The sequence below is a fragment of the Octopus sinensis genome, linkage group LG12 (assembly GCF_006345805.1).
Source record: "Octopus sinensis linkage group LG12, ASM634580v1, whole genome shotgun sequence".
NCBI lineage: Eukaryota > Metazoa > Mollusca > Cephalopoda > Octopoda > Octopodidae > Octopus > Octopus sinensis.
In genome coordinates this window covers 29,410,770-29,438,169 of record NC_043008.1, presented here as the reverse complement: position 1 = coordinate 29,438,169, position 27,400 = coordinate 29,410,770, and the positions used below count along the sequence as shown (strand labels likewise).

Genomic DNA, 27,400 nt, shown 5'->3' with positions numbered 1-27,400 from the left:
CCTGACAGCTAAGGTGTGCAAGCGCGCGTGGATAATCCGGTGACAGCCGGTCGTACATGTCCGCCGTCCCGTGTTGGGCGGTGTAAATGAGAGTTTGCCGAGCAAAATGGTTTCCGATTCAACGTCTGCGCATCGGGTCGCTCTGGGTGCTATAGCAGGTCAAGGTAAGGAGCTGGATTCGGCAGCGATGCGTCGGGAAGGGGCATGTGGCTTACCGGACGCACTTTCGCAGAAAGAGCCTACCGATTAACTGAGTGAGCCAACTTCGGTCCCGCGCTCTCTGCCGCTGCGATTGATTGCAACGGGAATGTGGTCAACGTGCGTACAAACGGTGACGACAACGCGTCCGCTTTTTGTGGTGTGTATGTGTGTGTGTGTGTTCGTGTGTGTGTGCGTGTGTATGTGCGTGTGTGCGTGTCTGCGTATGTGCTTGTGTGAAAACGAATGTAAATGAATGTGCTGAAGTAACAACAGATAACAAAAGATAATTAACTGGAGAATGAATTCATTCTCATTTGTACTTAAAAGTGAACAATATATGAAAGATACAAAAGTAGATCTTCCAGCCACAGTATATAATTACTATAGCATAATATCGATATAATCCATGCAATAGTAATAATCGATATAATCCATGCAATAGTAATCGTCAGCGCTAGTGATGTTTGAAGAATTTTTTCGAATTATGTCAATACATTATTAATGCTCTCACTTATCGTGTTCATTGCACAATAACGATTGCACAATAACGATATGGGAAATCTCATTTATTTATAGTAGGCTTACCTCATCGAAGAGCAGCCCGCAATTCCTATAGTGTCACGTAAACAGCAAGAAATCACAACAATCCTTTTTGAACTGAAAGCTTAAACTTAGGAGGAAATGCAATATATTGTACAGCATGGTCTCTGATATATAGATCAAACTATGTAATCAGAAATCTAGCATTTTTTACAATATATATCCATCTGTTTGCCAACACCTGCAAAATAGGCAGACGTAAGAAACAATAATATTTATTAAAGAATTCAAATACCTTATACCATTTTAAAGATGCTCCTTTAAAATCTGCGATAATACTTTTATATAGGAACTTATCTAGATTTGTACAAAACTTAAGCGAATCACAATACTTTCTCATGTCTTTCATACCTAATTTCCTGTATTTCCTAATATTTTCTTTATATTTCTATATCTTTTTATTCTAATATTCTAAATTAAATATATTTGTATATTTGCTTAATCCTTTGAGTACCATATATCTGTTTAAATGTATGAATGTGTCATATTTGCATTTATGTTGTGCATCACCAACTACTTCAGATCAACAACTTTCCGTGACAGATCGGATTAAACGAAGTTAATTTCAAACTTACAGAATATATTACACGATACATCATATGTTAATTACTAAATATATCAGTATTGACAAATGAGATATATTGAATGAAGTCACGTGCAATAAAGAGCACGACAATTTAGCATATATCAATGTATATGTTTTGCTGCATACTGATGGAATTCATGATTTTTGTTGTATTCGAAAAATCATCCGTAATTTAAGTAAGGAATGCTTAAACAACTGCAAACAAAAACCAGTGCACGTTTACTATATGCGGACATAAATGGCCTGCAGGTGAGATATTAATGTCCCATTATCATCGAAGACACTGGCATCAATACCTAACAAATGGGATGCCATAAAATAGCTTCTGTCTCGTTAATCAGTTACGGTCACGTTGACATAGGGGTAATCTAGCGACAGCAGATCGTGAACATACTCCCCGTCTGCTTCTTATATGTCGACATGTGTGGAACACAGAATTATAGTGATTTGAGAGCAATTAGCTTTGTACGTGGAACATATATTCCGATACGGGTGGCATATGCAGATTATAGGTGTTAGTTCCTCTAATTATATCAAAAGAAGGCACTTCCAACTTCACGATATCTTCCATACTCTTTCTCATTGTACTCTTTCTCCTAGAAAGCAATTTTTGTGCGTGTGCGTGTCCACAAAGGAAAACAAAATGTCAATACATGCTGTATATGCTCTATTTGTTAAGAAGAATCAATCCAAAATGTACTCGATTCCTATTCACATTTTTTGTACAAATTTACAAGCAGTATATGCACAGATTTACAAAGCGATGTTTTGTAAATATAGAAATCACTTTGTGTGCAAAACACTAGCTAGTTCAAATGTGAAGATATCTGACGTGATCTAATGTGTGACAGATAATGATAATAATATTTCAACATATATTCCGGCCCATAATCGGTAGTTTCCAGGTGTGATAATTATGTGGATTAGGCTAATAATGTGGATTGCTCGCTGCCCTTTTGTCTCAATGATAGTATATGATGGTAAAAACAAAAATTGAATAAATAAGCCCAAAATATCCATAGATATTTTGATACCAAGCTGTAGTATGATATATGTTTTATATGCAAATCTTCAGGCATGGCATTTCTGATCTTACTACAATTTTACTGAATCAGGCGTTTGCTGGGCGTATTGTTTTCTGTAGAGTTTGATCTGGAAGTAGAAGAAGCACAAGGCTTCATATTTGAGTTTAAAGTTACTGCAGTTGGTGAGTTTTGCTCGTGTTTCGGTCGGAAATGTCTTACTCAATATACGATTTTTTTCGACAATAGTTGCGAATCAACGGCTGGTAAATCAGGTAAACTGATGTATGGTTTATGAATAATGAACACCCCAAAACAGTTATATACATACATACACACGCGCACACATACTTGTACATGCATACACATACGTATACATGCGCACACATACTTATACATGCACACACAGATGTGTATGCGGTATGCGCATGTAAAAGAAATGTTGTATATGCGCGTGTGAGTTGCATATATATGTGTGTATCTATCACACATAAGGCGCATATTACCGGTGTATATATTAAAAAGATTATTAATCAATAATTCATTATCAAAAGCTCATAGAGCTATAATAGTTTGTATTTATTTCAAATTCCTTTTAGGGAATGAAAATGGACCATGCATATCTATTATTCAACAAATATTTCTATGCGAAGTTTCGAAGTTATTTCAGAAGTTACTTAGAGTTATATAGTTATATTAGGTGATATCAGAGAATCTATATAAGCTTAAGAGACGAAAGTAAAACAACGGTGCAATTTGAATGGAAACATAAGGGAAAATGAAACTCTAACTCTGTAATGTAAACTTTTCTATATGCTTCGGTCTTATATAAGTAACTAAAATTAGGAATTGGATTAAGAATTTTAATAGGAAGTTAGGATGTGATTTATTGGGAAATCAACAGAGATACTTGTAGAACGAATGAGAACAAGAAAGAATTATCTCAGAGCGTGCAAATTAAAGGAAATACAAATAGAAAATGAGACGGAAAGGAGATGCACTTTTATGACAGAATAATAGATATGTACACAGGACGTCAGTGTCAGAGGAGTAATTGTCAAAATGAAGGAAAATCTAGATGTTAAAAAAAAGATAGAAATTCAGAAAGAAAACAAAAATTTCGTACTAAACATACAAGATCTATGTAAAACGAAAAACAAATGTTTATCGAAATTATAAGTAGTAAAACAAACATAAAAAATAGAGAAAGATAGATTCCGACAAAACTGACAAAAGGAGCAAATGAATAGTGATAATAGCAAATGAACGAGCAAAGGTGGAAAAATGTCATGAAATGGGACAATATTATATCCCATTCAGCATAAAAGTGGCAGAGAAACAGAACAGTGATTACAGAGATAAACAATGAAATGTTAAAGAGGGAGGGGGAAAAAGAAGGCATCCAGTTGATAGCCGAATGGAAAATAAGATGACTGAGACTGCGAGGATACGAATATTGTAAAAGGTCGAACGCGCTGCCATAAGTGCGTGAATAAATGTTTTATGGATATTAGAGCCATTTTCTCAATATGATAAAGATGACAGTAGCTAAAAAAGAAAGGCTGTCTAAAAATATATAATTCCCTGCTCTTCAACGCTTTTTTTTGATGAGTAGAGTAAATGAAATTTGCCTTATAAAAGAAGGAAAATCTGATAAAATGAAAGAGAAATGAGGTAAAGAGAGAGAGAGAGAGGGAGAGAGAGGGAGAGAGAGAGAAAGGGAGGGTTAAGAGAGAATAGGTAAGTGAGTATAGCTGTGAACATATCCGAACGGGATGATGGGGAAAACATTTCTTTTATGTTGGGGCCTATATGAAGTACACAATATGGAATAATTGAAAGATGTGATGATCGATATAAATGTTGAGAGAGAATGCTGCAAAGCTGTAAATCTGAGGGACAATATCCAACTGAAAATGGTTGTGAAGGTAAAAAAGTAGCAGACGAAAACTTTTACGGAGTGCAACAGAATAAAGTAGAAGTAGGGAAAATGGAGAGGATCAGAGATAGGAACTGAAGTTCTTAGTGAGAGAAAATCCATTGATATCACGCTATCTGTTCATCTGTTTTTTCTTTGGTCCATTTGCAAATGAGATGCTGACGAAGAAAACCACTTCCTGAGAGATACAGAAATGCTTTCTTTTTTCTTAGATGTTTTACGTTTTATTTTCGTAGCAAGATTTTATATTTTTCCTGTTGATGTTTATTTGTAATTATGTTATTTTAAATTTACTTATTTCTTTTTTTAAGTTTTCACATTTTTTTTATGTATCATTCTGACATGGTTTCTGCATTAATATCTTTTAATTTTCATATCTCCCTAGACAGAAAATATATCGAAGATTGCCGTCTGACTATGTGTTACAAGAAAATTGCTGAAGTTTTTTATTTGTTGTTGAAGCTGTTGCTACTATTCTTGATATTGCTGTTGTTGTTGTGTTTACTATTCTTATTATTACCGGTTCTAGCTGCTTTTATTCTGATCTTTCCCACAAAACTATTCAAGTGAAATCAAATATTTCTAGCATACACAGAATTTGAAAAAATCAATTAATTTAATGTGATTTCATTTGTTTTTGACATTTGCATTGTTTTTATGTGTATTTATTTCTAGTGAATACATCGTGTAATTCTTGACTAAATAATTACTTTTTCCATTTTTCTTTCTTTTTTTTTCTCGGGAAATATCTAACCAATAACAAGTAAAATCGTGTCCGAATTGTTCACCTTTTCTTTTATTTCTTACGCGTATATGATGGATAATATAATAGAACAGCGCATGATAAAAAAAAGACATAGTATATTTCATTATGACACAGGCAGGGTACTTACCTAAGAGGACTTAATCATTTTATAAACTAGGATCTTTAAATGGATGGCAGTAATAAATTGTAACAGAGGGTGATCATTGAAATGTTGCTAATGGACTCAAAGATCAATGCCTCCCATTGTCTTATATACAAAAAGTAAATTTGAGATTAATTTATTTATCTATCTATCTATCTATCTATCTATCTATCTATCTATCTATCTATATCTATCTATCTATCTATCTATCATCTATCTATCTATCTATCTATATATATATATATATATATATATATTTATATATATATATATATATATATATATATATATATATATATATATATATATAATATATATATATATATATATAATATATATATATATATATATATATATATATATATATATATATATATATATATTTATATATCGAAAATATTTTGGGACTGATCAGCCATATAATTTGTAAACACAGCTCTGGAGTTACTTTTTAATTCAAAATGAAGTATATTTAACAGCAAGCACTATTATATTGTACATATTTGTGACTCCAGTCATCAATTCAACACAGATATTGTGTATAATCTTATATTCCTTTATTTTTAAATTTCCCAATCCGAGTGATTGCGGTAGTGTACATATTGTGGGGATTTGATATGTTGCAAATTTTTGAACTAAATTCGGATGCCGTAGTTAGTTTTGTGAGATGAAATTTCAGGGTTGATGAGGTGATTAAAATGTATGCAAGTTTCTGCCTTAGTGAGAGGAACATTTGAACATAGATGCCAACGTAATGCTTTACGCCTAGTAAATTCTTATACCGCAGCTACAGGGTAATGGGTCGTTATTATTAGTGTCTGTGAAGTTGTCATCGTGGTTATATGATGGCAGCAGTGAAACACATTTTTACAAATAAGTAAACACATTCACACTCATATATATATATATATATATATATATATATATATATATATATATATACGTAGACACACGAACACAGGCATATTTACCTTATGATATATAACGCACACGATATAAAACCGGTGATCCACACTTGTAACAGCGGTACACAGAAGCCATGTTATTTAAATACACTTTAATTTTACTGGTACCCATAAGAAAAAGCGTCATATAACATAATTCGTCAAAAAGAAAATAAAATCAAAAATGAAAAAAAAAATCCCGTATAGCGTTTCTTGTCATATTAGAATAACATAACTAATGATTTTCAGAAAAAATTCTCATGCTTCACCCATATGTATATATATATATATATATATACATGTGTGTGTGTGTGCATGTATGTGTGTATATCTATCTATCTATCTATCTATCTATCTATCTATCTATCTATCTATCTATCTATATATATATATATATATATATATCAAACCTATTTTGGAGCCGGCCAGCGAAATAATTTTTAAGAACACAGTAAGAAGATCTCTGCAGTTGGTTTTTAATCCCAATTGAAGTGTATTTAACAACAAGCGGTTATATACTGTACAGATTGAAATTTATTTCATTTAGCGTATCCGTTTTTGGCATGGTGACAAATTCAGAAATCAATATTGTTATGCTTTGATGGAAGCTTTATGAAAACAAATTAAACTAGAAGTTTTTTTCCCCTCTAACACATTCAAAGCAACAGGGTTTCTAGTAATAAACAGTCTGTAGAAACAACTGTACTATAGAGCATGCTACTGTTCTTATCTTGTATGTTCGCTATAATCTGTGGTCGGATCAAATCATATAACATAATTCTTATTTAAAATAACGTATACTCACATGTAAGCCGAGAATACATAATATTTCTATATCGATAAATTTGCCAATATCTTTACCAAATATCTTGAAATAAGAGAGGATTGGGAAACAAAAAAATATACCATTTCAATACAAAAACCAATATTAATAATTCTTAGTAAGAAATCTGTGTTACCGATAATCAACTAAAGCCTATATTTACGACCCTGTTATAATGGATTAAATAATAGCTTTGCTAAAGGGCTCAATTAAATTATTCGTCAGTTGGTGAGATCACCTTACTGTTCACTCATCCATATGTATGTGACTATACATGTGAATATAAATTTGAAACATGCGTGCATGAAACTCGACAATAATCTAGAAAATCTTATTTGATTTTATCTGCTTTATTAACTAGCTGATATTTATTTTAGTTACACGCTGAAACATAACAGTGCATTCGGTATTGTAACGTTTCAACTATTATTTAAACCTTTCTGTGCCTCTATGAATGCCCTCCAGAAATATAGACGTATATCTTCAATTAGTTATATATGACTAGTTATACGGTTAATATTTTAAAATGTAAAGATAAATATGGAGTTTCGTGTGCTGTTCCTGATAATTATATTGAAGTAAAACTAGAATTCAGTGTCCTGGCGTTGCTGAAATTAAGAAATTTGTGAGGTAACAGAAGGTATCTGTGTATACTTGTGTAATACACACATGTACACAAGTATATACATGCACACATACACGCATATATATATATATATATATAATATATATATATAATATATATATACATACATATATATATATATATACATATACATACATATATATATATATATATATATATATATATATATATATATATATATATATATATATATATATATGCATATACATATATATATATATGCATGTATATATATAAATACACAAACATATACATATGTACATATATATGCATCAAATCGTTAAATATGTTTGAGAGAGGTTTGATGGTATATATGGTAGTCAATATGTGCTTGTTTGTGGTAGAGCGCCTACATGCATAAAAAACATCGTTTTATCGCTTGCTTGTTGTTCTGATCATCGCTTAATATGGAATACCGCAATATTGCACATACCGGAAAAAATATCTGAAAATGTATGAGCGGATAACCTAAGTTTATAAATGTGAATGGAGGAAATTACTTTTTTACCAATAAAATATGCATATATGTTAAAAGATTCGTTAGCAAGTTTACCATTTTATCATATGGGCGTACATCATTAGTGTGAATCGGCCAATATATTTATCTAGCTACATCGGTGATTAGAAGAATCTGATCAGTTTATTTTGTCCTATACTAGGACTTGTATATATATATATATATATATATATATATATATATATATACCGGAGTAAACACATAAATGTGAAACAAGGTGGAAAAAAGAGTACTCAATACCAGTGGTAGAGTAATATGCTTTATTTTAAGCAGCAGAAAATTCAACAAAATCTGTTACTCTGAGTTTCTCGTTGCGTTCATCAGACAGTTCTAGCAAGAACTGTCTGATGAACGGCAACGAGAAACTCAGAGTAACAGATTTTGTGAATTTTCTGCTGCTTAAAATAAAGTATATATATATATATATATATATATATATATATATATATATATATATATATATACTAGCTTAAGGTGACCCGCTTTATACGCGCGGGTGAGGTTGTGTTTGTTACTTTCTGTTTCTTATCGCCACATTCTCCACTCTCATCTTCCACTCTCTTACTATTCCTTTCTCTCGGACTTTACCTCACTTTCTCTAACTCTTTATCTTTCTCTATCTATCTCTCTGCCATTATAAAAAAATAGATTTCCGAGTTTAAATTACAAATCTGCTTCCACTTTACCATGTTGAAAATTTGATTGAAATCGGGCAAAATGTGTCCGATCTAGACCACCAAGTGTCGCCCCAAATCAATAAAATCCCAGTTTTCACACCAAAACAACCACTTTAGCGCCACAAAACGTCTCCCAATCAATTTCCCCCCTTGAAGTTACCACCTCCTGTAAATTTGAATCCCCTTTCAGCCCCATTTAAACCCCTTTTACATAAAAATCCAATATGTGTCTACGTTCGCCTTCTTCATTTTATAGATAGGATTGAACGCCAATCGCGCCAATCTGGAGGGGCTTAGAGCCCCCTTGAATCTTCTCACCATAGCAACCGCATCTTTCCAGATGGTGGGTTTTAACCTACTCAACTCTGCCACATCACGCCTTCTATGCCTGTGTCAATTTTCAGCTCGATCTGACCACTGGTGTGGCTGCAAACCTCTGACGTAGCAAAACGTGCACACAATTTTGGCCCAAAGCCTCTTTTATATATATAGATAGCAGAGAAACCCGGTCTTGCCCTGGATTAAAATAGTTTATCATTGTTTTATTTGTTTCGGTATTATAACTCGATTTCATTCTTGTCTATGCGGGAAACACTTTAAAGATGAGGAATTTTGCCCTAGAGGCCATACCTTTCAATTGAGCAAACTCAAAGTTGCCGTGCAAACACGCCGGGACTTTTAACATAGGTGTGCAAATTTTCAACTGAATCCTACTATATTTACTAACACTTTCGCCTGTAAAACAGCTTGTGAGACTAGGTCTGCCCTTTTCACAAATATGTAGTAGACCTACAGAGATACCCGACCTTACTTGGGATTAAATTGGCATAGTTTTTCATTGTTCTACTTGTTTGGTTAATATAAGCCGATTTCATTCGGGTGTAATCGTGCCACATTTTAAAAGATGAGGAATTTTGTCCTATAGGTCACACCTTTCATTTGAGGAAAATAATAGTTGCCATGCAAACTCGCCAGTACTTTTAACATAAGTGTGCATATGTTCAGCTCAACCGACCACATAATGCACACATAATATATATATATATATATATATATATATATATATATATATATATATATACATATATATATATATATATATATATATAAACGCATTAAATATATATATGTACATATAAACGCATTATATATATATGTATGTGTGTGTACGCATTATATATACAAATGTATACAAATTATATATATATATACATACAGATATATACACTTTGTATATATACATATTTATATATAGATACAGACACACACACATATATATAAATTAACCCAATAAATATCTGATTCATATTTATTTTTATGATTGCGTGGTGGTTGTGGCGATAATAAAATTCTCTATAAATGCTGACAGACGTACAAAGAGAGAGAGAGGGGGAGGTTGTGGTATAAAGAGTGACAGCGCTGGCGAAGGCGGCAGGGAAAGATAGTAGCATTTGTCAAACGTCCTTATAGAGAGAAAGTGATGGGAAAGGAGGAAACAGAGAGAGAGACGGAGGAAGACATGCAGATAAGAGAATGAGAGGAGACTTATCAAAGTGTACGATTTTTGCCCTAGTAACCACACCGTTTAAGATAGCGATTTCTAGCCCACTCATATCCTCACCTCCTTTTACATGTCTCTGCAAATTTTGGAGTCAATCCGACGGGATCTAGTGCCCTTTAAGCCGTTCCAATGCCAAAACCAGACAAACAAACTTTTCGCATTTCAGATTTATAGATATTGATATATATATACTAGGTAAGTAGAAAAGGCCTCTTCATCCTGCTCCAAAAAATCGGATTTCCACCAAAGCTGCTGTTGATCATCAAAACTTTCTATGATGATATGCAAGGCACCATACAGCACAATGGTTCAACATCAGCCGCCTTCCAAATGAAAAACGGGGTAAAGCAAGGTTGTGTCCTTGCTCCTACATTATTTGGCATCTTCTCGCTGCTGCTCTCACATGCCTTTCAAACATCAGATGATGGAGTGTTTCTGCACAGTAGAAGTGACGGAAAACACTTCAATCTCTCGCGCTTGCGTGCCAAGACCAAAATCAGAAGCGTCCTGATCAAGGAGATGCTATTTGCTGATGATGTCGCTCTGGTATCACACACAGAAGAAACCCTACAATGGCTCATCAACTATTTTGAGCAAGCATATAACGACTTTGGCTTAGTTATAAGCCTCAAGAAAACCAATATCATGGGTCACGCTACATCGGACATCCCAAACATACATATTGGAGACCACAGTTTATATGAGGTGAATGTGTTTACCTATCTTGGCTCTACCGTCACCTACAACCTATCCATATATTGATGCTGAGCTCAACATAAGTATTGGCAAAGCAGCTGCTGTGATGGCCCAACTCTCCAAACGGGCATGGGAAAACAATAAGCTGACCAAGACCACAAAAATGAAGATTTACCACGCATGTGTACTTAGCACTCTACTGTATGGAAGTGAGAGTTGGACGCCATACACACGCTAAGAGCGTCGTCTAAATATCTTTCACCTGCGCTGCCTCCGGAAAATTCTTCGCATCAAATGGCAGAATCATGTTCCCAAGAAAGATTTCCTCAAGCAAGCAAGAATACCAAGCACGTTTGCACTCCTCACCCAAAGACGTATGAGATTGCTTGTACATGTTAGCCGTATGGAAGATGGCAGAATCTCCAAGGACATACTCTACGGAGAGCTTGCTAGGGGCACTAGGTCTGTGGGAAGACGGTTCTTACGATACAAGGATGTTTGCTTAAGGGACATGAATGCCTGCAACTTCAATATTAGCAACTGGAGATTGGTGACGTACCGTAAAAGAGAGAATACAAAGGAGCGACAGAGAGAGAGAGGAGAAATGGAAAGACAAGAAAAGACGTCAACAAGAAACTATGACATTATAACCAGCCAGGAAATGTCTTAGCTACATTTGCGGCACCTGCCAAAGGGAGTGCTTGTACGGTATAGGACTGCACAGCCACAGCAGGAAATGTTTTAGGACATGAAATGTAAAAGCCTGACTAGATTATTTTATATGCAACTCCATTGTTTCTCGAGAAAAAAAGGATGCCAACAACAACAATATATATATATATATATATACTACCATTATAGGATGAATTTTTTTACAGAAAAAAAATCATCTAAATGTGGTAGCATATTAAAATACCTTTAAAGGTTAAATTTATAAACAACTTATAAACAAGGGCAAAAGAAATATATATATCATATATATAACATCGAATCTGTCACAGTTCAGCTACCTGGTTATATTATCATTAAAAATATAAGCAAAACTATTTAGGAATTTACTCCATTCGAATTTACCCTAGAAACATTTCCTATTCAAAGTCTGTTACCTGACAGAGTTTTCTTGTTACTGTTTATACTGAATATTTTATGTAATTGTGTTTCAAATATTACGCTAAAGTTATGAAGCAATTTTACGTGTTGTGTAATGCTATGAAATGCATAAAATGTATCAATAGTGACAAAGCCTATACTCCAATATCTGATCGATGAGAGCCATACATAGTATCTTCGTCTCTGTTGGAAAACCATACTACAGTACTTGATAAAACGTTGATAACTAACTACCAGCGCATAATCAATCAAATTAAAGAACTATTTGTTCTCCTGTAATTCCAGTCTTTGATGTGTGTGGATAAAAGTAATTTGCTGTCAAGTTATGCAATGTTAGTTGCAAAGTAAAATTGATATAAAATTGACATGCTTAATTCTTTAGTATAAGAATTAGGTTATAGTTCACAACTATAGAAATGAAATCTCAATGGTACTCGTAAACTGCATGCTGATTTCTTTATGTAAAATTTTGGGACTGTTTCAATAAAATCAATTGCTGCAGAAAAGCCTGTCCAACAATTCATTCTTTTGTAATATGGTTCCTTCCTATATAATACTTTTAAAACGAAATTTACAATGTTCACGATGTCTATATATTGTTCTCATAGCGTTAAATCAAAATTATATGCTTCCTTGTATCAAGTAGTGTTGTAATCCATACTTTCTCTCTGGTAACGCTATGATTGTCGTTTCACTTGTTTATTAAGAAATGTAGTAGTTCTTCTTACAGTAGTTCCTTTTCACTTCAGTCTAGACTCTTTATTTCATAATATGGTATATAATAAACGTCCATTATTAATCAGGATAGCCCAAAATGAAATCAATCTATCTCAGTATTGAAACGCACTAACTAGAATTATATTCGATTACCAAAATATCTTCGCATCAACTGTAGCTAAATTAATAACTTTATGCTGGTCCCTTTAATTTCATATGCAAAACGACGATTATATCTCTTTTACAAGAATATTGGTTTCAAGGAACAAAAATATCTGAAGAAAGAACACATAGTCAGATTTTTGTTTATTGCCAAATCAAAGACAGCCATCTTATTATAAAATTGTCAAATTAGTACAAACCAAATCTATGAGGCAGATTAAATTAATTTTGCTTACTATTCGAAAATCTAAAATGGAATTGCACTAAACCATTTTAAGGACACCATTTATTAGGAATACATTAATTTTTGTTTTTGGTTTTGAATAACTTCCATTATTAGACGCAAAAAAATCAAGCTTTTATGAGAGATTCAAGGAAACAAACATCTGCCAAAAATATCTTTTGATGTGTGTTTATACAAATTGGAGAAATTCGTTGAAGAGACTGATAGATTTTGTTCTTTGAATGGAGATAGTAGCCTCTCGCCTGAATATCAGATTGGCTTCTGCTTCTTCAAACTGAATACTTCAATGAAAAGTCAACAAAGAATGGTAAAGGCTAACCATAGAATGCCAGATATCGATTTTCCTTCGATACTGCTTGCTGCTTAAATGCTGCAGCAGAATTGACCTTACGAAAGAATAGTTATTTTGAGAAAGTATCAGGCGATGGTGTAGTGAAGGGAACACTTGATATGCAATTAAACTGCTCTATATTCTAGCAATCCCACGTTTCACCTTTTCTCATGTCTATAGAATGTTTTTTTTTCTTAACAGGAAAAAAGTTAAAATATATTAAGAATACCGTTTATCATGAGAATGATACATATTCGTATATGCTGATTTGTGTTAATTTACCGCATGACACTCTACTAAAGCAGCATGTTAGAATCGTTATTAAATTACATTCCCATTTGAATTTAACAATATTTCACCAATATATAATGCACATAGCTAGTGAATTCATTTAGTACTATGTGTTGTTTCACGCATTATTTAATTCAGAAGAGATGAAGTGATTAAAATAATTACCTCTTCGGATGTAACATGAGGGAGTGTGAGAACATTTTTTTAAAATGAACTCAGTAAAATTAGAAGCATTCTTCATATTGGAATTGAAATCGGTTTCTATAAAATACTATTAGAAATTGCGAATGACGGATTAAACTTTCGAATCACTGAGTACAAAGTTTGTTCATTTCACATGTCTATTTCCTTCACTGACTTTATTCATTTCACATGGTCTGCATCAACAATTATTTTGCATTTAATCAAAAGTGTGAAGTATATTTCTATTTCCTTTCCTACTTTTGCCTAAGATAGAAAATACAGTCATTTCTAATTTTTGTGTCAACTTCTTAAGTAAGTGACCGACAAATTAACGCTGTTAAATTACATTCCGTTGTAATTCAGAGCCGGAGTCCTTACATATCCGGTGTAATGAAGCATATTTCAAAATGTTTGGTGAATGACTGCCATTTTCCGCTGTTGTTACTGTGCATATTAGAGAAACATTAATTTCTTACATAGATGACAGTAGAAAGGAACTGAGTAATTTGTGTTTAAAAAGGCCTCTTGAATGTACTAAATGGTTTTAGAGCGTATGTTTCGGACAAGGTGCAAATCGTGCTTCAGAGATCTTAATTAATATTCTAAAACTCAGCGAGGTCGAAAACACGTGGATGAATAATTTGTGAAGAATGAGACAAATCTTTGCACTCTACTAACCGTTAACACTAAGTTTCAAGATCAATATGAGCTAATTAATATTGGCTTACATTTCCCCTCTACATACAAGATATACATATACATACATACATACATACACACACACACACACATACATATATATATATATATATATATATATATATATATATGCACATATGCGAGGGAATTTTACCACTATGTGGAAACCCTTATGCTAGAAGAAGATTCGCTATGGTCTTAACCACGAAGAATTGTTCTCTAGAAAATTTTGTGAACTCTAGAAACGTAAGCAAGCAAGACAAATAAAAAGTAACAAAAATATAGACTAATCATAAACAGATGTTTCACTATCAACAAATTACGTAATTTTACTTACATAATTTTTCTGTAGATCTTCAGTACGGCCGTCTATACAATTATAATTTGCAGAACTACACGCCAGACATCAACACGAGGTCGAAAATGCATTCGGTTCTACCTATTACACTTGTGGCTATTTTTCATGTATGTAATACTATTTACTGAATCTCATTTTTTTTATATGCTGCACCACTGGTGTTAAATTAATGTTATCAAATTAATATCCAATTTTTCATCCTCATTTTAATTTTATATATATATAACACACACACACACACACACACACACACACACACACACATATATATATATATATATATTTTTTTTTTGTACATTTGTATCTGTATATGTCGGCACGTGTGTGTGCTTGTTCATGTGCTGTAAGTGTGTATTTACGCATTTGTTCTAATTTCATAACTTAAATTCTCGTTATGTATGTTCGCTGCATTGAGGCACTTAAAGATTCTGAACTGAAAATGTTTCAGATATTCAGAATCGTAAAACATGTGCAGAAGGAATGAAGAAATATGACTATTATTCATTTTCTTCTTAGCATCAGAGAAGTTAGATGTTTTTTTTTAAATTACATTTTAGACTTTTCTTTAATTTGCTTAAAATTATGTTACAAGAGATGGTAGGAAATTGACGGAAATATATAGAGTGTGTGAAGAGAAAAAGATTGGGTGGGGGCGAGACAGAGAAGTAACAATGTCCATCAAAGTATGACAGTGAAATGTAGGGAAAATTGAAACGAGACGCACAGAGAAGCACTACTAAAAGGTGTCGTTGAGTTAAGACAGAAACAAGTAATACTCTACATCACAGAATTGGAAATATATAAATAGGATGATGCATACAACCACGTTATAGATAGTAAGGGAATATCAAAAGATGCGAGGTGTACAGTAAATAACAGGAAGATCAGGAAGCACGCATACGTCTGTGTGCTCTCTTGTATTTGTATGTGTAAGACTATGTGCTTACAATCATCCGTCTCATTTCATTCAAAATACATATAAATAAAATATATATTGCCTGAATATTGTCTTCATAAAATGAAAATGCTAAAAAAACTAGCTTACTGGTTAGGGCAATCGGCTCACGATCGTCAGGTCGTGAGTTCAATTCCCGGCGGCGGTTTGTATCCTTGAGCAAGATACTTTATTTCACATTGCTCCATTCCACTCAACTGGCAAAAATGAGTAGTACCGACATTTCAAAACGGCCTGTCTTGTCACACTCTATGTTACGCTGAATCTCCCTGAGAACTACGTTAAAGTTACAAGTGCTTGTGGAGTACTCAGCCACTTGCACGTTAATTTCATGAGCAAGTGGTTCTGTTGATCGCATCAGCTGGCACCCTCCTTGTAGCAACAGACGGAGCGCTCTTATATATATACACATTATTTACGTTATTTACATTGCACGGATATGTGCCCTCGTCTTGTTAGTTCTTACACAGAGTTTCAGCTGATTCACTCCGCTCCTGATGGAGCCTTCAACATGTTTTGGTAGAATTTTGAACCCAAATCACTCCTACGTTACTTTTTGCCGATGTTGTTGTTGTTGTTATTATCATTATTTATCTATTTATTGTTTATTTATTCAAGGTACTTTCTGGAATTGAACTCGCAATCTTGAGATTAGTAGGGTCAATTATTGAGTGAAATTTTAGGGCATAGAAACTTAATATCTTTGGGTCCTTCCTTCATAAAGGTTCCATATTCTACTCATACCTGCACTAGGTCTACTTCGGAGGTCTATTTTGTGTTCTCGCATATGTGATGCCTCTTTTAGTTTTCGTATTATTTTAACTTCATCCCACACGGGAATGTGTACTCCCCTTTTCCATACATGATCAGTTATACCCAATTTTTAAAATATCTCGTGCCACGGCTTTACGCTGTTCCTCTACACTTATTTTGAGTGAGCGGCATGTTTCACCTTTGTATAACTACCACAATTGCATGGAATGGCATACATGCAGTCTTTGGTCATATTTTCTTCTATTGATAGTTTTACGCGAAGGATATATCTGCGAAGTGTTATTATATATTTGAATACCATCCTGCTGTCATATGGAATGCATAACTTCTGTATGTTTTCAGAAAGGCCTTTCACAGAGGGTAATGAGAATGTGATCAGTTTATGGGCTTCATCCTTTCTCCTTTTCGTAACTGGAATGGATAATATGTTTTTCGGGTAGCTGTTGCTTAATACGTTGTTACTTAGCTCAAATCCTCAAATCATTTCTTCGTGGTGTGTGTTAGGATCGTTATATTCTTTATTCGATATTTTAGGCACTGAGCAATCCCTCTCTTTACTCAGTATAGATGGTGGGAATCGAAGTTGAGGTATCGTGCAGTGAAGTTTGGCTTGTGGTATACGGATGTCCTGAACCCATGCTTAGTGAGTGTTACTAATACATCCAGGAATGCTAGCAGACTAACTATGGATAGCTATATTGAGTTCACACGATCTAACAATTCTTGGACATTTTCTGGTGGGGGCCAGAGTATAAAAGTGTCAGCAATGCATCGACGTCATAGAATTGGCTTTAGTGGCATTCGTCCTAGACCCAAATTCTCAAAGTATTCCATGTATATAGTGGCTATTATTGGTGATAATGACGAACACATAGCTAAAACAAGCATCATCCTGTCGATATGCCTCTGTATGCCTCTGTAGGTAGTTTCTACACAGGAGATCAAATTTTCCATCAAATTTCCTATTAGTAGACTAGTGCTATCTTTTAGATAGGTGTCCGTCACTAAAAATTCTTGAATCACCGATACGCTTCATCAGTTCCGACCTTGGTGAAGAAACTTACTACATCAAGATTTACAATCTTGGATCCAATGGGGGTATCCTTGATCAATTCTGTGAAGAGTGTGGAATTCTTCACACCCACACACACACACACACACACACACACACACACACGCACACACATATATATTAAATCTCCATTTCGAGCACAGGGTAAGCTATATTTTCGTGGAAGAAGATTTATGTTCCTATAACCTGTGTTAATTCTGTTACCCTTTAAAATAGAAGAAATGAAAGTTCTTTTTCGGCACTTGATGATTTGGGAACCAGACAAAAATTGCTACAGCTCGGCTGGAATGTGTTACCCCACCATCCATATTCACCAGATATTGCTCCTTTGGATTTCCACATAGTCAGGTCTGTGCAGAATAGACTTAATGGTAAACATTTCAATTCCTTGGATGACGTAAAACGATACCTGAGGAATTCTTTAACATGAAACCACCTCAATTCTGGGAAGAGGGTATTTTCAAGTTAAAGGAAATATGGAGATACATTGTGCAACAAAATGTTTCATAATTGGTTGATTAAAAATGTAATGGCAAGTATTTATTGACCATTTCCATTCCTTTAAAATCGGCACGAACTTCCGGACAACCCAATATATATATATATATATATATATATATATATATATATATATATATAACAATCAGCATGTTCAAACAAAATTATATCTTTATTTTAGGTCATATTGTAAAAATGAACATATATACTGCGTGCTTACTTTGTGTCTGCCAGGAATTTTAGTCACATATTTTTGTGAGTGTGTATTAATATATATATATGTGTGTGTGTGCGTGTATGTGTGTTTGTGCCTGCGTATATATATATATATATATATACACCCTGCCCCCACAGACGCACACAAAAACATATATTCTGGCTTCAGATTTGTGTTGTCGCCAAAATCACAGTTTTGCTTATATTTTTCTTTAGATATTTAGGGATATATATTTATCGCACTAATGATCTAAAAGATGAGGAAAATATCATTGCTGACAAGATTAAATGTTTCAAGAGTCACCAATGACGGCAATAAATACATAAAATCTATTGAAGTCATTTATATTTCTTCATACTTCAGTTAGTCTGCGAGCAACTAACACAAGCACAAGGAACACATCATCGCGTGTCTATAAGCATTATGTACGATCAAACCCACACCCTCTTGATCTGCGAACATCACCACCGAAATCTATACCCTTCCACCAATAAATTATTAGCATATTTATCAATATAAGATAGAAAAAAAAAGAGAATTCGCCTTAAACAGATGAGGATCAATTTAATAAATGTGGCATCATATTTACACTGTTTCAGAAAAAAAGGTATGAGCTATATATATGCGTCTCGGATATAATTTTTGATTACATGTGTGATTCATAAGAAATGATCTTCTTTTAAATATCAGACAAATCGACGACTGCACGAAAATATAGATATTTTAATTCAGTACGAAAAGTATACGGATAGACACATCATGCAACTACTACTACCCTTACTCCCCCTCCTCTTCCTCCTTCCTCCTCCTCCTCCTACTACTACTACTACTACAACTGCTGCTGCTGCTGTTACTACTACTACTACTACTACTACTACTACTACTACTACTACTACTACTACTACTACTACCACCACCACCACTACTACTACTACTACTACTATATTAATATGCTAATCGCTAAACTGTTATCTATTACATGTAGTGCCCTCGTTAGAAATACAAATAATATGTCTCGTATAATAAATGCATTTGCATATATTTGGTAAATACTGTGGCGAAATAACCTACAATGTACTGAGACGAAAAAATAATCAGATACGTTAAAATTTGAAGAATTTAATATAATGTTTCTACAAAAATAGAAGCTGAATTATGCAATTATATACAGAAACATATTCTTACGAACATAAAACGATTTAATACAATTTCTATGTATATAAATTTATTGACATGCGGGTATTTGTTGGCTGGTGTATGATGCACGTTTTTTGACCTTAGAAAAGTTCATTAGTAAATATTAATTTTGTTGCATGAACTACAACCAACGCATTTAGTATTTGATGCTCATATTTATTAGATGCATTAATTTACTATATAATCTACAGCGCTTAATTTTTGAGACAACTGTTGGAGACGGAAGGAGAAAATGTGATAAGGCGCTGCAGATGTGCCAAAGGACAGTAGAAAAAAGACGTAGGTTTCCTCAGAATGGTACCACTAAGAGAAACCTAATCGCCCGATGTCGTTTGACGCGTCTTGCCATGCTGTATGAGATGTTTCTTTTGATGTGTGATGGAGGGCAAGAGTAGAAATTTAAAAGTTGGTGTGTGTCGGATGCTTTGTAATATATATTTGTTGTGAATGTGGAGTTCTGTATTTTTATGTGGATATTCAGTAATGGTAATTCATTGCAACTGGATTCAGTCGTGAATTTGATGGATTGGTGAAGTGTGTTCAGTATATTTTTAAATATACTTAGATCTTCATTCGATCTATCTCAGGAGACGAAGCAATCATCAACGAAACATTTCCACTCCTGGTCAAAACTCTACTTCCTCATAGAGTTTTTTCTTCAAAATAACCTTTGCATATGAGGGTGCAAACAGCGTCCCCATAGCCGTGCCCTTTCTGTCGATATATTTCATCGTCGAATCTAAAGCCATTTGCTTCTAATACCAGGCGTGTGGCCTTCGTGATCCAGTCAGACTTGAAGCGTTCATTTTCAGTCCTCTCTGTTCCTCTACCTAGTGTTTGATTGCTCCTAGGTCTAAAGTGTGTTAATTTTCTTCATCATTGATTTTTTCTGAGTGTTTTGGTTGTTCCTTGTAGTAGGTTTGGTTTGCTAACATTCCCAATATTTTATCTTTACAACAGTCCTTGTGCATGATTACTATCACCCCTCGCTTATCAGCGTCTTTTAGTATGACTGAGTTGTTATTCTTCAGTGTTTGTAACGCTTCTTTTTCTTCTTGACGGAGGTTTTGTTTGCCTCTGCGGGTATTTAGGAGAAGTTTTGAAATCGTGTCTATATACGCGTCTAAAAACTTGTCTCTCCCCTTGTAGGGAGTGAATTGTGATTTATTTCTGACTGTTGAGTGATCATTTAAATCCTTACTACTGAAGAATTCTATAAGTCGTAGGTGGCGGTTGAAGTGTTCAATAGCAGATTTCAGTTCATTGAGATTAGGGGTGGTTGTTAGGGTAAACTTGAAACCTTGTAATAAGAGGTTCATCTCATTCTTGATGAGGTTTCTATTAGACAAATTTATAATCTTCGGGTCTATATGTTCTGTATGTTCATTTACATTTTGTGTTTTATAGGGTCTAGTGCGTGACTTTGGTATTTTCTCCCTAAAAAAGGAATTGTGTTAGTGTGTATCCATTTTCTGATTTCGGGATTCTGGTTCCCATGTAGGCGGGAGGATGGTTCATATCTTTTATAGGAATTCCGTTCGTTTAGGTTTTGTTTCCTTCCCATCTTCCAGGTTTTTTTCACCATTCAGGATATATGGGTTGTAAATTGTGGGTTGCTTCAGTTATCATGTTGATTATTATTCATATTATATACCTGTGTTGTTTATATTTTATTTTTCTTTCTTCCCCTGTTTCTTACATGTAGGAGACATGATATTACGGGTTGGTGGTTGTCTGTATGTTATTTGTTTTTCATGTATTTTGTCCTTATCCATCTTCGGTGTTTGAAATTATGGGTTGATGATGGATTTCTACTCTGTACTTGGGTTGAGATGGAGGTAATTTCTGCGTATGTTCTTAGGTAATTAGAGGTTCGCTACCTTAGTGCGCTTCCTCTGGTGTTGGTGTCTATGCTTGTTTTCGCTTTCCTCGTATTTTATTGTTGTTGTGGTTTCGTTTTCATAATTCGTTATAGCTTTTTTCTTATTCAGTGAACAACTCTTGTTTTCCCCACATTTTATGGATTTTTCTTCTTCCCGCTTTGTGTCTTCTTTCCATAGTTTTTGCACTTTTTCATGGCATTGATTGTCACTCCACGCAGCAATTTCAGCAAGCATAACTGCATCTGTTGCTTTTACTTTCTCTTCGTGTCGTATCTTTCGTGATTGTAGAAAAGCGATTTCTGCTTATAGTCGACATAAAGATAAATTCGTACGTATCTTTGTCTCTTCTAGTGATTCACTTCTTATTTCTTTAATAAGAAATTTTCTGGGCCCGATTGTATTTTCTTTACTTTGCCAAAACTGGTAGGGGTTGGCTATATTGTTCCATCAAATGCTTTTCCAATATGCATGTTTTCGTTGATCAAGAAGTTTCTTCCAGAGATGTGGTTTCAAGGGATTTTGTTGTCGTATATCAATTCTTGTTTGTCTCTGTTGTTAAAGCACCTTCTGTATGCGTATCATTCACAGTTTCATCTGAATTGCTGAACATTGTGTCAAATCTTGAGATAAGTATATTCAACTTATTTTTGCGTTCTTATTTTTAGTGTTTCTCGGCTGCGAATTTGATTGTCATCCATTCATTCTGGAACATGCAACAAAAACATTGAATACGTAGAATGTTGTTCCCACATACATTTCAAGAGAAGATTCCTTTTCCAAATAGATGCAGATATGAACTGCAAAATGAAAAATTTCGTATAGTGCATTACCTGCCCAAACTTCTACGAAAATTATATTGGCGAAACAAATAATTCCCTCTGCCAACATGCAATAATCCATAGGCAACACATCCGACAATAGGAATTACGCAAGATCCCATTAAATATTTGGAAATATGCACACAATAGCACTGGCCACTTCCAAGCACCCCAACCATCAACCACACACCTACACATTACAGACGCACACATCCACACGTCAAAATCACCAGCCGCTATCCACACGCACACATACTCACACATACTCAAATGCACGTGCACCGTCATTTTGGTATCACCAGTACATTATCATCCTCCCTTCTTCCTAGCTCTCCTATCTAACTACTTTTGTTCAACCAGTCGTCATGATTGACGGCTAAATCCATAAGTTATTTTTTAATATTCTCTCTCTATATCTTCTCGTGCTCCTTTCAGTTGAAGAGTGTATGCTCGAAACGTAAAATACTTTCTCACCTTCCTCAGCGTCAGGTTTATACACCCGTCTTCGTACTTTGTTTTTCTTTAATTTCCACTGTATATATATATATACACACACACATATATATATATTCATATATATATATATATATATATATATATATATATATATATATATATATATATATATATATATATATATATATATATTATATATATATATATATATATATATATATATATATATATATATAACTATGTATATTTATATGTAAGTAAGCAGATAGCTATGTAGATAGACAGGTGCATAGGCAATACAGCCAGACAAGCTCAGGTATACACAGTCATACGTACATACATACACATAGACGCAGTCACAAGCGCACAAACAAACAAATAAATATACTAAAATAACGCAGTTCCGATAACGGACAGTCAACTAATATTCTAGAGGTTGAAAGAAACAGCAAATATGTTTGAAAAATTATATATATATGTGTGTGTGTGTGTGCGTTTGTGAGTGTGCGCACTTATATATATGTATATATATTATATATATATATATATAATATATATATATATATATATATGTGTGTGTGTGTGTGTCTCTGTGTGTGTGTGTGTATATGTACGTATATATTTATACGTGTGTGTGCGCGTGTTTCTATCATGATTTTATAAGCTAATTATTACCACGATCACGAAGATATTCAGAATATTTTTTCTGTATTTTTTATATTCGGCAGATATATTCCAATATATTCTAAGACATATTCCCTTCGTCATATAGCCTACTTACACTACTGTCTTTAAAATTTTCGGTTAAACGTAAGTATTTTAATTTCTCTCGTCCATATTCTTAGAAAATATTGCTGAATTAATGAAAAATATTTAAGCTTTAAATGCAAAGCGTTCGGAATAATGTATTTTATTAATTTGAAAATTGTGAAAATTCTTTTATACTTTCTATTACATAAAGATGTTTTTATTCTGAAAGACCGTCATATTGCAGCATGGGAATAATGCAGATTTGCAGCATTTCCCCAACATATATTTCTATTGAACTACAAATCAATAATCCAGGACGGATCTCAGCATCATACAAATATAACCATAGCAACAACATATTTCTTTAAAACGCGCTTTGTGCAACATCGCCATATCTTTTGCATCTGTTTACATGCGGTGGAGCCCCTGTAAATGCTTTTTGTGAGTTTGAATAATCAATGACAGTATACGAAGAATATGTCGTACATATCCATTTTTCCAATAATGATATGAAAATGTAAATGTCCATAACTCTCACTTGATCAATAGATCAGCTTGATTAGGTTATACAATATGTCTGCTTGTTGTATAATAACAATACATTTAAGAAATGCGGATTAATGTGCATTTCAAAACGGGACATTATTATTCGACGTTTCTGCGCATATGAGACTGACTCCGAACGAATTGGTTCAAATTTGATATCATACGTTGTCCGTGATAACTATCATAAATGCTCAACACCTGAAGGAAAATCAATCCTCACAGACCGCCAGCCATATTCCATTTCTGAAGATTTAACATTCATTATGAATTGTTTACTACAGACATTTATCGGAAAAATTCTGAACCTATGAGAATGATATTTTAAATTCCTATTCAATCTGGAACTACGTGTCTGTACACAACAACACCTATCTGATTAGAAGGTAAAATAATGTTTGAAAATTATGTCAGTATTTGTACAGATCTGGTGTTTCCATTTAATCTGTACCTTACAAAAATGAAATTATTGCATCAAAACTCTCGTCTAAATACCTACAATGGTAATCAAAAGTTTACGTTTGCAAAATTCTCATCCAAATATTTAAAAGAAAATACGAAGCAAAATATTTTGCTAATAGAATACTAAGTAACGAAATACACTTATGTCGATATGAATTCCTGATCAGTGAAAATATACATAAATAGAAATAAGTAACAATTGAAACACAGGTGTCAATTCATTACGGCCGTTATTAACGACTCTTTGAATTGATTAATGATTACATAGTATCATTGTAAAGAAACCACTCTTCACAAATAAATACACAAACTTTACAATTAAGGATATTCCAAATGATTTAACATATATTAAAACACACGTAGCAAAACGTTTTCAATGTTTCTGCTACTTTTTTCAGTTGACAGAATAAGTGCCGGTTTCGCTTAAGCTAATTATAATAAAGTAATTTATGATAATGTTATAATTCATGCAATCATTATTTAGTTTTCATAACATGTTAGTAGTATGAAGGTTATTTTGTTAATGAAACATGAACGTTACCCCTACTAAACTATATTCACTTCCCGATTCCTTTTTAAAGTATACATTCTCCTACTATCATGGAACAAAAGCATACAATAAAGCATGAAATATATATATATATGGATATATCCTTTGCAACATAAAATATTTCTTTTGATTTTCCTTCGTTTTATATCTTCTTAATTCATCACGGAAAAGTTATAGTTAAAAATTAGAAATGCACATATCTATATCTATCTTTGTAATTATACATTTGTGTATATACATACAAACATACGTACACACACACACACATACACGCACAAATAGCACACACCCTATGTGTATGTGTGTATATACACAGATGCACACACCCACATCCACAGGCCTACATAGACACATATGCATAAATGTGTATGTATGAACACACAAACGCGCAGAAGCACACAAATACACACACACACACCACACACACACATATATATATATATATAAGTATTAGCAACAATTTTAAGGATATAGAATATGGTGACTTGTTTATCCTCAAAATTAGCTTCCACTTGTTTTGCAATACTATACACCATATTATTATAGCCTTTATGACCTACATGTATTTCCACTGCAACATAAATACTAAGGGATGTATTAACCTGGAACATACCAGAGAGCCACATTGGTATCACCCTGGATAATATACCCCACCTAACTCACATTTATATTTACATGTATGTGTATGTATGTGCATGCGAATGGTGCATGCGCGCGCGCATGTATAGTGTGTTCAGGAGGAGTTCGACTCTATTTTTTCCCGTGGAAACTAACACCGAGTGGGCAAAATTCTTTGGGTAGAAACGACCAGTAAATATTTTGCGCAGGCAAACCACGTTAGCTTCCGGCCCCTATGCCTAGACGTGTAGTGTATTTCCACTTCGCCTGCAATTTGATTGCTGCTTACCCGTTCTTCCATGGCGATTTTCAATGACATTCTCAATAAGCTCCTCGTTTCAACGTGTGGATGGGCTTCCTCTTAGTGTCTCGGTTTCGCCTACGGTGCAGCCATATCTCAAGCAGTTGTACCACTCCTCGATATAAGTATAGTCCGAGTCATCATCCTGTAGGGCTGGTGAATATTCTGGAAGTTATCACCAGTCTTCTTGAATATTACAAGTCTTTGGCAAAACATGATACAATATCTCACTTCGACACGTTCAAGGAAGATAAAAATCCGATGAGTACACAAGACACATGTACTCAGGGCAAAACTGAAGGGAATTGATGAAGCCTACCTACATGAAAATTCTCACGCCTGCTCAGGAAGGGTGGAGTCACCTCTTTCTCAATTGTTTTTGCAGACGTGGCATTAATTGCCATGGGAAATAATAGATACCGTTTGACACATGTTGAATGCACCTCGTATATGTGTACGTGAGCGCGAGTGTGTGCGTGTGGGTGAGTGAGTGGTATATGGTCTATCTATCTATCGATATATATATATATATATATATATATATATATATATCTGTCTGTATGTCTATCTTTGTATGTATGCGTGTGTCTATCTATCTATCTATTTATCTATCTATCTGTCTGTCTATCTATATATCTATCTATATATCTATCTATCTATCTATCTATCTATCTATCTATCTATTATCTATCTATCTATCTATCTAGGATGATAAATAGATAGATGGAGAGAGAGAGAGAGAGAGAGAGAGAGAGAGAGAGAGAGAAAGAGTGAGACAGGGAAACTTATCTGAATTCTTGGCACTAAAATTTATCTGACCTCTTGGCTGGATAAAGCGTTGTTGCAAATATTGTATAACACTCTTCATGAGTTACAAATTATCATACTTCAACTTTCCCTAGGCGTTAATATATACATCATTGTGTCATGATTTATCAGAGATAGCTTCTTTGCAGGTAAAATTTCTAGATTCATCTCAACGATAGAGCAGAATGAATTGTAGCGGAATTACGATATATTTTCAATGTTCAACAGACATATACAAAAGAACAACCGAAATAAAAATGTATAAGCGTCACTGTATCTTATGC

The 27,400-nt window shown here is 33.8% G+C and overlaps 1 protein-coding gene and 1 long non-coding RNA gene across 5 annotated transcripts in view; one reads left to right on the top strand and one right to left on the bottom strand.

Moving 5' to 3' along the window:
* The window catches only part of LOC115217977 (protogenin A-like), a 1,479,291-nt gene that overhangs the window by 1,289,473 nt on the left and 162,418 nt on the right, over positions 1-27,400 (bottom strand). The gene's annotated exons all lie outside the window — the stretch shown is intronic.
* On the top strand, positions 11,403-27,082 carry LOC118765589. The gene is made up of 3 exons (XR_005001449.1): positions 11,403-11,597; positions 16,291-16,297; positions 27,071-27,082. It is a non-coding gene; the product is annotated as an uncharacterized LOC118765589 (long non-coding RNA).